Genomic DNA, 14,739 nt, shown 5'->3' on the forward strand with positions numbered 1-14,739 from the left:
CTTCTCTTGGTTGAATATTACATCTAACCATATTAGACATAAAAGTCACCTACTGAAGTGGACTTATTGTGTCTAGATCTTTAAGGAGGGAAATATTTAACTTAAACGGCTTATTAGTAGTCTTCTAAGGTTCTTGTTCCTCATCTTGAAAACCAATCTTTGTAGAGATTGGGGAATGATTTGAAAGAGAAGAAAGATTAACTAAAATAGGTGAGTGACCATGTTTAGTTTTAACAAGAAGAAGGTAGATTCTTCATAAAGCCTTTCAAGCCTACAATAGACCCTTTGAGGTTCTTTTTGATTATTAAACCAAGTGTTCCAAATGTCTTGAAATTCAGATTTTATTGTTTCTATAGGGTCTACAACATTAAACATTTTTGAGTTTGCACCAAAAGAATGGTTCATTTCCTTTCTAGATAAAATAATTTCCTCCTAATTTTTCCTCTCTATATTCAACCATATTAAAGTCTCCAACAAATATCCAATGGGTACTAGGTATAGTAGATGTGGCCCATTCCCATAGTGTTGCTCTATCTCTATAATCATTGGGTGTATAGAAGTTGAAAATCCCAAAGTTTTGACCATCCTTACTAAACATAATCCACAAAACCCTATGAAAAGGAGAGACCCCTCTTTTTTCAATATAATAATCCCAATTAGGTACCACAAGCATATCAACTCCCCCTCTCCCTCTTTCACGATTGGAGTAGAATGCAGTGGCTTGATCCCAAAGCATTTTCAAAATAGTGTGGGCCTAAAATCAAACTACTTTAATATCTTGTAGACATATGAAATCCTTTTGCATAATCTTACTACACCATTTTCTTACAATGTATTTTCATAGTCATTCATCTCCAAACCTCTAACATTCTAGCTATGGATGTTGATCATGCTAATGATTTTTGGAGGTGTTTTTTCTATTATTATACAATCTATTAAAGAAATCAAAGATATCCCCCTACTTACTTTTATATCCATTAGAGTTAGTTAAACTTTGATTATCATTTCGTTTTCTTTTCTTGCTTCTTTTATTGGTGACTTTAACAAAAGGGGACTCAATTTTTTTCTCAGGAGATATCTCCATCCCTGTAAGCTTTGATCCATTCAACTAAATATTCTTACTAGTCAGTGAATGATTAAAAATCTTAGCCATCTCTACCCACTTAGCCAGAGTATTAAGTACTAGTTGTTGGGCATTTAGTTTGGTGGGGTTTTCAATCAAAAGAATTGGGTCTACATTTTCCATTTGACAAATGATGAATTTTAATTGGTTAGGAGCAACTAGGGTGACCTTAGAGCTAGGGATGTCACCATTAATAGGATAATCCTTGGATTCAAATAAAGGGTTGGAAACTATATCAAGTTTTTCCTCTAGGAGGTTATGAACACTCTTATTTTTATCAACCTTCTTAGGTTTAATAGACCCTAGATTAATTACAGAGTTACATAAAGATGGCTCCATAGATTTTCCCTTTTTGAAACTAGGCACTTTACTATTATTATTTTTTTAAAATCTCAAAACTAGTTTTTTGTACTCTAGATAGATCTAGATAGTCTTTTCTTGCATGCCCATTTCTTTTACAATGAAAACAAGAACCTAAGTTACCAAGTTGGGAGACTTTCCATGAAAAAACTTTAGAATCAATAGTAAGAGAAATATTATCAAGGAATACAATTTCTAGTTCAAGAGCAACCAAAACCCTAGCATTCAAATGTGGAAGGATAGTTTTAGACTATTCAATTTGTAAAATTGAGCCAATAAGTTTCAATAAATGATGAATAAATGGCCAAAACTCAACATTAAAATTCTTAATTTCTACCCAATTAGGTAAAGCCCTAGCAGAGACTTCTTCAACATTTCTAGTCAGAGACCATGGGAAGGCTCGAAGAGGGATTCATACACATTCTATTATTGTTGGCTAAGGATTCTTTCTTGCATATTGTGGGTTTTGAAAAATAGAAAAAACCCTATTTGAATCATTCTACAAAATAAAACATGAACTCCAAGTTTCTTACCCCATATATTAACAATCCATTCATCAAAAACTTACGGGAAGGTAAGAAATATTTATCCAAGAAAGCATAGAAAACTACAATATTTTTTAACTGCACTTGCTTTTCCCTAATAGCTCTTACCATATCCTCATTTGGTGAGAGAGAAATGATCCTTAGTTCATGGGATGAAGGCTTAACTTCCTCCTCTCCTTCACATTTACCATACATGATATTTCATCCATCTCTGAGTCTATCTCCATTGGTTAGGGATCTATAATTTCAGTTTCCATTTGCAAAAATTTACAAAATTTCCCAGAAAAATAAGTTTATAGTGGGAAAGACACAATAAATTCCTGAGAAACAATTTCCTTGTAAGATGGTTTCTCATGTAAATCTTTTTCCTTATTTTGTAAAATTCCTTGGTCATGAATATTGTTTATAGTCTCATCTTCTTTCATCATTTTGGTAGAGTTAACTCCTCCTCCACTATAATTTATGATTATATCTCTCTATTCTCCCATGAGTGATCGAGGGTGAGGAAATAATGATGGAGCAAGGCTTTCTTACACATAGAGATGAAGCCAAAGTGACATACACAAGAAGCATAAGAAATATTAACAATAAACCACACAAGCCAAAATAAAAGTAAATGTTGGAAATGATTGAAATGATCATAAGAAAAGTTGTTAGCATAATATATGGAACTGGTAAAGAATGTCCTCAATCATTGTTTTGTCATTGATGTCAAACTTTCTACTTGCAGGAATGACAATTGCTTTAGTGATCCAAATACTATCAATTAGTTGATTGTCAAGGAGGAGGAAATCAATAAGATGTAACTAGAACACCTAGAGAAAGGTTGAAGTTATGATGTTGTAATGAAGTACAAGGATCAGCTAAGCCATTGATGAAAAAGTGTATTTGATGACATACTATAAGATACAAAGAATGGGCACACTAAAACATATGAAAGATTTAAGGTTTTAGCTAAGTCTTTTGTAAAGCTCAAACTAAGTTCATTAGAGAGAAGGAGCCAAGCAAGCTAGTAAGAGCCGAGAAAATTCCTAGTTAATGCCAAGTAAACTTTAGATGCCGAGTAAACTTCAGATGCCAAGTAAACTTTAGATGTCGAGTAAACTTTAGATGCTGAGTAAAATTCAGATGCTGAGTAAACTTCAGATGCCGAGTAAACTTCAGATGCTGAGTGAAACAGAGTTTATCAAGTGCCGAGCAGAATCAAGTGCCGAGCAAAACCAAGTGCCAAACAAAACCAAGTGCCGAGTAGGTATAGGTGCCGAGTAACAGAGAGGTGCTGAGCACCAATAACTCAATAATGCCAAGTTGCTACATTATTTTGGAAATTGAAGATTCGCCAGATCTAAGCTGACAAGGTTGTTATCTAAAAATTTGTGAATTAAAAGGAAGATAAGAATGATGAGATGGTGGCACAGAACACCATGTAGAATATTTTTAAGGATACAACTAGTGAAGTTTTTAGAAGAGAACAAGATATGGGGTAGATACATTGTATCCTACCTAATCCATTTTGAAACCCTAAAATTGGAGAGGGAGAATTGAGTGGCAAAGACAAATTAGATTTCTATTTAAGAAGACATAAATTAATGAAAAAAGAGAGAGAGAGGTGGTCAAGCATAAAAGCATGAAGTACTGAAGAAGGTGCTAAGGAGAAGAAAGCACATGAACTCTATTTGGATAGACAACCACAAGGATGATTGCATTGGAAAAATGAGTAAGAAGACTCAAGGAGACAAATCTTGAGAGGAAGACAAGCAGTCAGAGCTGAAGTGATTGAAACCAAGCATAAGGATTGAACTAAAAGTGTGATCTAAAATCTGCAAAGTATGTTATAAGTTATATCAGATCAAAAGACCATTATCATTACTTTCTAGCAATTATAACAGTAAGTTTAAATCCTATGGACTTAGGATGGTTTAATAGCCATAAGATAAATCCTTTAATAGGGTGACATTCCAAGTGAATGTTCTAAAGACCTTTAACCAGGCCCATTCCTAACAGTTTGGTGAAATCCTCTAACAGGGTCACATTTAACAGTGTGTTGTAAGCCTTTAATAGGGCAGGCTTTTAACAAGGCATCACTTCAGAAGAGTGAGAATCAAGTAGCATGTTACTGGTGGTTTTTCCCAAATTGGGTTTCCACGTAAATCATTGTGTCATGTGTTGATCTTGGATGTTTTATCTTTGCATATTGATTTACTGTAACTTGCTTATATGATTGATTTAAGTTTGGATGGATGAAAAGTGTATGGATTCATTAAAAGTAGTAAAAAGGTATTAATGGGGCATTTGGACCTTGAATAACTGATTCACCCCCCCTCTCAGTTATTCTAAAGAATTCTAATAGTAAAAACATAAAAACCAATGGAAATAAAATGCACAAGGAATAAAGACAGAAAAGAAAAGGTGCTAGATTGTAGGGTATAGAAGTTGAGGTACTTAAGTGTTTGACTTCCATAGTCAGTTGCTGAGCTCTTGTCGACCTTTCAACTCTCCAATTTTGTTAAAAGGGGTAGTGAAAATTTATTTTGCAAGTTAAAAAAGAAATTTATTTATGGTCTCAAACAATCACCTAGGGAATGATATTCAAAGATAAATTCCTTCTTTCTTCCTCAAGGATTTTATAGAAGTAAAAATAATCATAAATTATACATTAAACATACTCAAGATGATATTATCATTTTTATTCTTTATATTGATGATTTGATTCTTGCTTCAAGTTCAAATGCTTTAATTTCTGATATTAATTTTCAACTTAATCAAAAATTTCAAATGACTAATTTAGATATTTTACATTACTTCTTAGGCATGAAAATTTGGAAAACACCCAAGGGTATTTTTCTTTCTCAAAGCAAGTATGCTCATGATATTTTGGAAAAATTTAAGATGAATAATTCTAACCATGTTTCAATTCCATCTAAATTAGGAATTAAGTTAGTGGCTTCTATGCATACTCCCTTTGCTGATGAAACTTTGTATAGGAAGGAGTAGGAAATTTGAATTATCTAACTCTTACAAAAGCTACTATTTCTTATAGTGTTGGTTTAGTTTAAAGGTTTATTTCTAAACCTCAACAAGAACATTTTAAAGCCACTAAAAGAATATTAAGGTATATCAAAGGAAAAATTAATATGGGTTTATGTAATGATGCAAATGTTGATCTCTTTAGGTTTTTTGTCTATTAGTGTCAAACACTTAGTCATATAGAAGATAGAGTTGGTCAGTTATCACTATGATCAAGTCACTCTATATAGACTAAGTTATGTACTTGTTAGACTCAAATAATTATGTTAATGCCAAGCTCTATAAGAGTTGAGAAAGTCTATGGTTGTTGAGTATTCCTATAGAAGCCAAGTTATCTAGTGTACAATGAATTCAAAGTAAAGAAGAGTGAGTATGTACTGAGTCATACAAAAGAAGTTGAGCTAGAAGAGGTTGAGTGTCAGAAGGTAGAATAGTTATGACCGAGCATCAAGAATCATAAGTGCTAAGTTACATTGTTTGAATAAGAATACTTTGAATGACACAAAATACAAGGTAAACCATTTTTGGCTGACATGTAAATGAAATTTAATGATTTTGGAGTTTGTTATAGAGGTGATTACACATTTTGGCATGGATCACTAATCCCTATGAAGGAAAGTGACACAGGGAGGGGTGAGAATAACTAGGGCAAAAGGCACACCTAGCTATCCTACCACTTTCACAAAGTCAATATAGCAAAAAAAAAATAAAAAGAACAAAAACTCAAGGAGGAGAAGAGAAAATTCTTATTGATTCATCAAAAATCAACATACATGCCCAACTGTAAGGCCTTTGGGTTATGGCCAAGTAACAGTTCAATTACAATCCTTGATTATCCAACTTCAAATTATTTCTCCTTACTATTCTCAATTAATTTTCTAAAAAAATTGATCCTAGACCTCCTTAATTACTAGTTCAACCACACATTGGCCTATCACAAAAATTAAATCTAACATTAAATGCATGCACAACCACAAGTCGACTCACATAAAATATTAACTACTACTAACAAAATTAAATTCAAGAAAGGTTGGCCCAAATTAGAACCACACATAAAAAAATTCATAAAAAAATGATCCATAAAATACTTGATGTAGGAGCATCTTGGGTTGCACTTCTATCCTACATGTTTTTAGTTTTTACTTTGCTGCTGAAACTAGGTTCTGCTGAAATTGCATTTTCTTGTTTTTGGGTGCCTATTGTAGACCATGTAACTAATTTTCATTAATGAATGAAGGATTTTGAAATTAAATTATTTAAGAGGGCCTATATTAGTATCTATTTTCTATATTTCAAGTTCTAAGTGCTTATAGTTTGAGAGATATGGTGATTCTCCTAGAACATCGATTTCTAGTAGTTCTGATTGATAGATTTCTATGCTCAACTTTTATAATGAATGCACACTTTTCCTTGATGAATTAGAATTTACACACTTAAGGGGTTTTAGAGAACCTAGATATCTACCCATATTTTGAAGCATGAGTTCTAACTCAATAAGATCTAGGAGATATCACATTTTTTCTCAGACATCAATTTTAGGAGAGTTAATTGCTGATGCAAGTCGACTTGTGTATTTAATTTTGGTTTATTTTCATTTAATATTTGATTAGAGCTGACTTGTGGCTTCTCCATGTTCTAGAATGATCTATAATCCATTTTGGCTAGTATAAATAGAGTGTTAGAGCTTAGAGCTAAGATGGTTTTTGGAAGCAAAGAGTTTTTAGGTAGTTTTTGGGAAGAGGATTGCATAGTAGAATTGGAAAGTGCAAATTTGTTGTTGGATCTTTGAATGTGAATGTATTTGTATTTGGTTGTAACCTAGAAGGCCTTATAGTTGGGCATGTATGAATATATTTTTATGAATCAATAAAATTATTTCACTCTTCTTCCTCCTTTGGTTTCTATTCTTTGTGTTTGCTTCTGTTGTGTTAAATCTTGTAAGGTGGTTTGGATAGTTGGGTGAGACATTGGCCCTAGTTTTCCCTATCCTTCCTTGTGTTAGGTGGTATCAAAGCTTGAGGTTCATCCTTGTGGAGATTGGGTCATGGTGAACCCTAATTTGGATTTGGTTGTAGGGTGGTAGATCTACAGATTTGACCTATAACTTGCAGAGGGGTACGATCTTGTAGGAAAGTAATTTGAAAAGATAGTTTGTGGTAGAGGGAATGCTGATAATGCTATATTGGATCAATTGAGACAAATTGTAGCTAGATTAGATGCTGTGGAGCTATCCTAGAGGAGAGGAGCACATCTTGATGATGTAACTGATGATGAAGTAGCAACACCAAACCATAATCCAGAACCTGAAGAAGATCAAGATGAGGAAAGATTGTTGAGAGTGTCATCTAGGGAAAATTCAAAGCCAGTTGTAGAAATTGTTCCTTATGATAGAAATTTGGATACCAATGTTGTGTTGGATTTGATCTTAGATATGGAGAATTTATTTGAGTATGAAAACACTCGTGATAACAAGAAGGTGGAGATTGTAGTTACTAGCCTAAAGGTCATGCTTCATTGTGGTGGGAGCATTTTCAAACTGATAGACAAAGGAGAGGAAAGGAGAAGATAAAAAATTGGTTGAAGATGGTGAACAAGGTAAAGAACAAATTCCTTCCTGCTAATTACCAAGTTAGCTTGTTGAGAAAGATGAAAAATTTGAAATAAAAGGACATGACTGTAAAAGAGTATATTGATGAATTCTATAGATTGGACATTAGATTTGGACATGTAGATGATGATGTTGATAAAATTGCAAGGTACATAAATGGATTGAGATCTATTATTCAAGATGAAATAAGTTTTGTGAAGTTGAAAAGTGTGGAAGAAGCATACCAATATGCCTTGAAGGCTAAGGAGATATTGACAAAGAAGCATGAGCAAAGGTGAAGAAGTAGAGGTGGTAGATTCCAAAGAGGTAGAGGTAGATCTTATGGAGAAGGTGGTAGATCTAAAAGTTTTGTGTAGGATAAAGGTAAATCTAAGTGGAAGAATGATGAAAAAGATAAGACTATGTGGAAAGGTGGTAGCTCATACCAAGGAAGTATTGGATCTTACTGAGGAAGAGGTAATTCTTATCCTATAGGTGGTTTCTATGGTAATTATTTTAGATGTGGTAAACAAGGGCATAGATCCTTTGAATGTAGATCTTCTGAAAGTGGATAGAATAATAGAAATGTTATGATTCAAGAAGACATTAAGAGTTCACCATGTGGACCTAAGGCTGGAGAAAATATGATGGTGAGAAGAACCTTATGTAATAAGGGAAGTGATGAGGAACCTATCCTTAGAAGAGGTCTTTTCACGACTAGATGTAAGATGGTTGGAAAATGTTGCAAAGTAATCATTGATAGTGGAAGTTCTAAAAGTTTGGCATTAGAAGAGTGGGTTACAAAGCTAAAATTGTAGAGGTTGAGACATCCCAAGCCCTATCATGTTTCATGGATCAAAGATGAGCATAAGATATTGGTAAGTGAGCGATGCCTTGTGAAGTTCAAAATTGGACATTACTTTGATGAAGTTTTGTGTGATATTATGCTTATGGATTGTTGTCATATTCTATTAGGTAGACATTGGAAATATGATAGATATGCTATTCATGATGGAATATTGAATCAATATACTCTTTGGGTGAATGAGAATAAGCAAATATTATTGCCTTTGATTGAAAGTCCAGATGAGGTTAGTTGTACTACAATAAAAATTTGCATGGTTAATGGAAAGCAATCTGAGAAGGAAGTAAAGAAGAACCAAGTTTGTTTTGCTATAGTTCCTAGAGGACTGAGTGTTGGTAGTAATGACCAAGCAACAAAAATTGGTATGATAATAGAAATTGCAAGATTGCTGAATAAATACAAAGATATTGTTGCTGATGATATTCCTGATAGTTTACCTCTAGTAAGAAAGACAAGTCATTGTATGGATCTGATTCCTAGAGCTAGTTTACCAAACAAAGTGCCATATAGATTGACACCTATAGAGAATTAAGATCTTAAAAGGCAAGTGCATGAGTTGTTGCAGAAGGGTTTAATCAAAAAAATTTTGAGTCCATATGCTGTACCTACTGTATTAGCACCTAAAAAGAATGAAGAATGTGTACTGATTCTATAGCTATTAACAAAATCAAAGTGAAATATAGGTTTCCTATGCCAAGGATGGATGAAATAATATATTGTTTGAGTGGAGCAAAGTATTTTACCAAGATTGATTTGAAGAGTGGCTATCATTAGATCAGATTCAAAGAAGGTGATTAATGGAGGACTTCTTTCAAGATAAAAGATAGTTTGTATGAATGGTTGGTTATGCCTTTTGGTTTGACTAATGCACCTAGTACTTTCATGAGGTTGATGAATGAAGTTTTGAAAAGATTCTTGGGTAAGTTTGTTATTGTTTATTTGGATGACATTCTAATATTTAGTAAGACTAAGGAAGAACATCTTGAGCATATTAGACAAGAATTGTAGAGGTTGAAAGAGGAAAAGTTACTGATTAATCTAAAAAAGTGTTCTTTTATGCAAAAGGAGATTGTATATTTGGGATTTTTGATTTTAGTTGATGCATTGAAGATGAATCCAAAGAAGGTTAAAGAAATTTTGGAATGACCTACACTTGAAAATATGGGTGAGGTAAGATCATTTCATGGTTTGGCTAGTTTTTACAAAAAGTTTATAAAGAATTTTAGTTCTATTTGTAATGCTATGACTAATACAACGAGGGGAGATAAAAAGGAATTAAAGTGGACACATGGAGCTGATAAGAGTTTTGAGATTTTGAAAGAAAAGGTTTTTGAACTACCTATATTGGCTTTGCCTGATTTCAATAAATTATTTCAAGTTGAATGTGATGCAAGTGGTAATGCATTAGGAGTTATATTAAGTCAAGAAAATAAGCCAGTTGCTTTCTTTAGTGAAAAAGTTGAATGATGCTAAAAGGAAGTATTCTATGGAGCTGTATTAAGTCAAGAAAATAAGCTTGTTGCTTTCTTTAGTGAAAAGTTGAATGATGCTAAAAGGAAGTATTCTATGTATGATCAAGAGTTTTATGCTATTGTTCAAGCTTTGAAGAAGTGGAGACATTATTTAATTCCTAAGGAGTTTATGTTGTATATTGATCATAAAGCTTTACAATACTTGGGAAGTCAACATAAATTGAATCAAAGACATATGAAGTGGGTTGAGTACTTGTAGAATTTTACATTTGTCACTAAGCACAAGAGTGGAGTTACTAATAGAGTTGCTGATGCATTGAGTAGAAGATGTTCTTTGTTGACTAAAATGAAGGTTGAAGTTCTTGGTTTTGATGAAATGAAAGAGTTGTATGATGTTGATCCTATTTTTTTTGAGGCGTGGAGAGAGTGCAGAGCACCAAATCTGACAAATCACATAACTAAGTATGATGAGTATTTAATTCAAGAAGGCATGTTGTTCAAAGGTATTCAGTTGTGTATTACTAGGAGTTCTATGAGGTTGAATCTAATTAAGAAAAAACATAGTGGTGGATTGACTAGATATTTTGGAATTGATAAGACATTGAGTTTGTTGAAAGAGAAGTATTATTGGCTGCAAATATATAAGAATGTTCAAAAATTTGTAAAGAGTTGTGGATTTTTTCAAGTTGCAAAAGGAGTGAGTCAAAATACTAGTTTATATACACCTATTACAATTCCTAAGAAACCTTGGAGTGACATCAGTATATATTTTGTTCTTGGATTACCTCTAAGCGTGAAAGGGTATGATTCTATATTTGTTGTAGTGGATACATTTTCTAAGATGGACCATTTCATACCATGTAAGAAGACATCAAATGTTGAACATGTTGCTAAAATTTTCTTTAAAGAGATTGTGAGAGTGCATGGATTACCAAGAAGCATTATTTTTGACAGCGACAATAAGTTTGTTGATTATTTTTGGAAGACTTTGCGGAAGAAGATGGGTACTGAATTGAAGTTTAGTTCTACATTCCATCCAAAAATAGATGGATAGATAGAGGTGGTGAATAGAAGCTTGGGTAACTTGCTGAGATGCTTAGTTGGGAATAAGCCAAGTAATTAGGAGATGGTATTGACACAAACTGAATTTGCATATAATAATTATGTGAATAGGAGTTTAGGGAAAACAACTTTTGAGATTGTTATTGGAATGAAGTCTAGAAAAGTATCAAATTTGAGAGATATTGCTGGTGAAGAAAAGAGAAGTGCTACAAGAGAAGAATTTTCTGATTATATGGAGTCTTTGCATAAGGAAGTGAAGTTGAGGATAGAACAAAGTAATCAGAAGTATAAGAAGAATGCTAATTAATCTAGGAGACATCATGATTTTCAAGTTGGTGATGAGTTGATGGTTCATTTGAAGAAAGGAATATTTTTAGTTGGAACATATAGTAAGTTGAAGATGAAGAAGTTTAGACCTTGTAAAATCTTGAAGAAATCTGATAGTGGAAATGCTTATGAAATTGAGTTACCTAATGACATAGACATATCTCCTATATTCAATGTTGCTGATTTATACAAGTATCTTGAGTTAGATGATGAAGTTTCTATATTAGAGGACTATCCTAAGAAGCAAATTGAAGAAGTTGAATAGATATTGGATCAAAGAATTGGTTAGAGCACAAGGGGAAAAGATTATTATGAATATCTGGTGAAGTGGAAGAACAAACCTATGGAAGATGCTTCATGTATTTCTCAATTTGAGTTGGATTTAGCTCAGGTTGTAAAATATCAATAATTTAGGAGAATCATTTATTCCAACCCTAGTTGTCTAATGTAGGAGCATCCTAGGTTGCACTTCTATTTTACATTTTTTTAGTTTTTACTTTGCTACTGAAATTAGGTTCTATTGAAACTACATTTTCTGATTTCTAGGTGCCTATTGTAGACTATGTAACTAATTTTAATTAATGAATGAAGGGTTGAAAAATTCAAGGATTGAAGAGAACCTAGAGTAGTGCCTATTTTCCAAAAAATTAGTTCTAACTCATTGTTTCAGAGATATGGAAATTCTCCCAGAACATTGATTTCTGGCAGTGGATAGATTTCTGTGCTCAATTTTTAGAATGGATGCACACTTTTCCTTGATGAATCAGACTTTGACAACTTAAGGGGTTGTAGAGAACCTATATATATATTGACAATTTGAAGCACAAGTTTTGACTCAATTGGAGCTAGGAGATATCACAATTTTTCTTGGACATCAATTTTAGGATGGTTAATTGCTAATGCAGGCCGACTGTGTATTTAATTTTGGTTTATTTTCATTTAATATTTTTTGAGAGCCAACTTTTGGCTTCTCTATGTTCTAGAATGATCTATAAGACATTTTTGCCAGTATAAATAAAGTGTTAGCACTTAGAGCTAGGACAATTTTTGGAAGCGAAGAGATTTTAGGTAGTTTTTGGGAAGAGGATTGTATAGCAGAACTAGAAAGTGCAAATTTGCTGTTGGGTCTTTAAAATGTGAATGTATTTGTATTTGGATATAATCTAGAAGGCCTTACATCTAGGCATGTATGAAGATATTTTGATGAATCAATAAAATTATTGAACTCTCCATCCTCCTTTGGTTGCTGTTCTTTGTACTTGCTTCCATTGTGTTAACTCTTATAGGGTGGTTTGGATAGTTGGGTGAGCCTTTGGCCCTAGTTTTCCCATTCCTTGCATCAATATTGATACTAAAAAACCACATGAACTCAACAACCAAAGGTCACTCAATAACCACATGAACTTGGCAACAAAATAACACTTGGTAGTAACTAAGAACTCGAAATCAACTATGAAGCTCAACATCTACTAAATGCTCGATATCCACTAAGAACTTGGAAACAACTAAAAATTGGCACTTAAAAATAACTAAAACTTGATAGAAATTAGTAGAATGAACACAATCATAGGATTACAAGAAAACCCAAGATGCTCCTACATTAGACAACTAGGGTTTGAGAGATGATTCTCATAAATCATGCAAGTGTCACAACTTGAGCTGAATCTAACTTAGATTGAGGAATACATGTAGCATCTTCAACTAATCTATTCTTCCACTTTACCAAATACTCATAGTAATCTTTTCCTCTTGTTCTCTTACCAATTCTTTGATCTAATACCTTTTCAACTTTTTTAATCTGCTTCTTAGGATAATCATTTGATACAACAACCTCATCATTAAACTCATGATACTTGTATAAATCAGCAACATTGAATATAGGAGATATATCCATGTCATTAGGTAACTCAACTTCATAAGCATTACCATTGTCAAACTTCTTCAACATCTTACAAGGTCCAAACTTTTTCATCTTCAACTTACTGTATGTTCCATTAGGAAATCTTCCTTTCTTCAAATGAACCATTAAGTCATCACCAACTTCAAAAGCATGATGTCTTCTAGACTTATCAACATTCTCTTTATACTTCTGATTACTTTATTCCAACCTCAACTTTATTTCCTTATGCAAAGATTCCATAAAATCAAAAAATGCTTCCTCTATAGCACTTCTCTTTTCTTCACTAGCAACATCCCTCAAATCTGATATTCCTCTAGGCTGCATTCTTGTAACTATCTCAAAAGGTATTTTTCCTGTACTCCTATTCATAGAATTATTATATGAAAACTCAGCTTGTGCCAATACCATCTCCCAATTACTTGGTTTATCTCCAACTAAACATCTCAACAAATTACCAAAGCTTATATTCACAACCTCTATCTGTCCATCTATTTGTAGATGGAATGTAGAACTAAACTTCAACTTAGTACCCATCTTCTTCCACAAAGTCTTCCAAAAATAACCAGAAAACTTACTATCTCTGTCATAAATAATACTTCTTGGTAATCCATGCAATCTCACAATCTCTTTAACGAAAAGTTTAGAAACATGCTCAACATCTGATGTCTTCTTACATGGTATGAAATGAGCCATTTTAGAAAATCTATCTACAACAAAAAATATAGAATCATACCCCTTCACTATTTTAGGCAATCCAAGAACAAAATCCATACTGATGTCACTCCAAGGTTTCTCAAGAACAACAATAGGTGTATACAAACTAGTATTCTGACTTACTCCTTTTGCAAATTTGACAAAATCCACAACTCTTCACAACTTTTTGAACATCCTTATACATTTGTGGCCAATAATACTTCTCTTTTAGAAAACTAAATATCTTATCAATTCCAAAATGTCTAGCCAATCTACCACTATGCTTTTCCTTGATCAAGTTAACTCTCATAGAACTTCTAAGGATACACAACTAAATTCCTTTAAACAACATACCTTCTTAAATGAAATATTCATCATACTTATGTGATCTATTAGATTTTGTGCTTTGCACTCTCTCCATGCCTCAGAAAAATCAAGGTTAGTATCATACAATTCTTTCATTTCATCAAAACCAAGAACTTCAACCTTCATTTCAATCAATAAAGAACATCTTCTACTCAATGCATTAGCAACTCTATTAGTAAATCCACTCTTATGCTTTACCACACATGTAAAACTTTGCAAATACTCAACCCACTTCATATATTTCTAATTCAATTTATGTTGACTTCCCAAGTATTGTAAAGCTTTATGATCAATATATAACACAAACTCCTTAGGAATCAAATAATGTCTCCACTTCTTCAATGGTTGAACAATAGCATAAAACTCTTGATCATACACATAATACTTCCTTTTAGCATCATTCAATTTCTCA

This window comes from Cupressus sempervirens, chromosome 11 (assembly GCF_028749045.1).
Source record: "Cupressus sempervirens isolate cs-2001-9-10 chromosome 11, ASM2874904v1, whole genome shotgun sequence".
NCBI lineage: Eukaryota > Viridiplantae > Streptophyta > Pinopsida > Cupressales > Cupressaceae > Cupressus > Cupressus sempervirens.